The following is a 991-nucleotide window of genomic DNA, read 5'->3' as shown; positions in this document are numbered from 1 at the left end:
CTCTACCTCTCTCTCGTACACACACACACACCCAGCCACACACCCAGCCACCACTCTCACCCACCCACACACACACCCAGCCACACACCCAGCCACCAACACACACACACACACACAGCCACCACACCCACACACACACCCACCCACCCACCTAGACTACTATGATTGCTTGCCACAACAATAAATAACATTTTTCCACGCTCAAAACACAGGATGCTTGAGCCAAACAGGTATTGAGTGACAGATGGGGATGGGGGGGTTTAAAGGAAGAGATAGATAGAGAGATGGAGAAAGAATCACAGGACAAAAATAAGGATAACAGAGTCATGGTTATTGAGGGAATTTTTAGATTGGCAAGAAGAGGAAGGGGCAGATGGAAGAGTGTCACCTTGAGATTGAGGGAGGGGGGCAATGCTGCCTAGTTGTTTCTCTTCAGATACAAGCTGACGCAACAGTCCTTTTTTGAATGAGCCACTGAACCAAATTCTGGTGCGGATTGTTATGTAAACACAATTGAATAAATATTTACACACACACACACACACACACACACAACATACTCTACAAGAGGCAGATTATCTATGGATCTCCACAGCTATGTCTCCAAACACATTCAATAGATAATGTATTACACAGAATGTTACAGTAGTTTAAAATACAGTTTTGTTTTAGACTAGTGTCAGTGGGGGTCTGCTGTTTCTCTCAGCATGACAATGAGAAAAAAAAAGAAACATATATTGATTTAACTTTCAGAAGCAGCATGATAGATCAATTTTCACACTTGTGTCTGGAGTGCAGTCTATCAGAAGTCCCAGTTGCATTCACCCAAAACAGCACTGTGAAGCTCACGCAGGGGCATAGGTGGAGAGGGGTGGTGTTAAACTACCCCTATCATTCTCTCTCATTCACACACACATGCACACACTCACTCGAGCACACACTCGGGCACGCACACACACACACACACAAACAAACAAATGTGTGAACAATA

The sequence above is a fragment of the Salmo salar genome, chromosome ssa15 (genome assembly GCF_905237065.1).
Source record: "Salmo salar chromosome ssa15, Ssal_v3.1, whole genome shotgun sequence".
In the NCBI taxonomy this organism is placed as follows: Eukaryota; Metazoa; Chordata; class Actinopteri; order Salmoniformes; family Salmonidae; genus Salmo; species Salmo salar.
Note: the sequence above shows the minus strand (reverse complement) of the source record.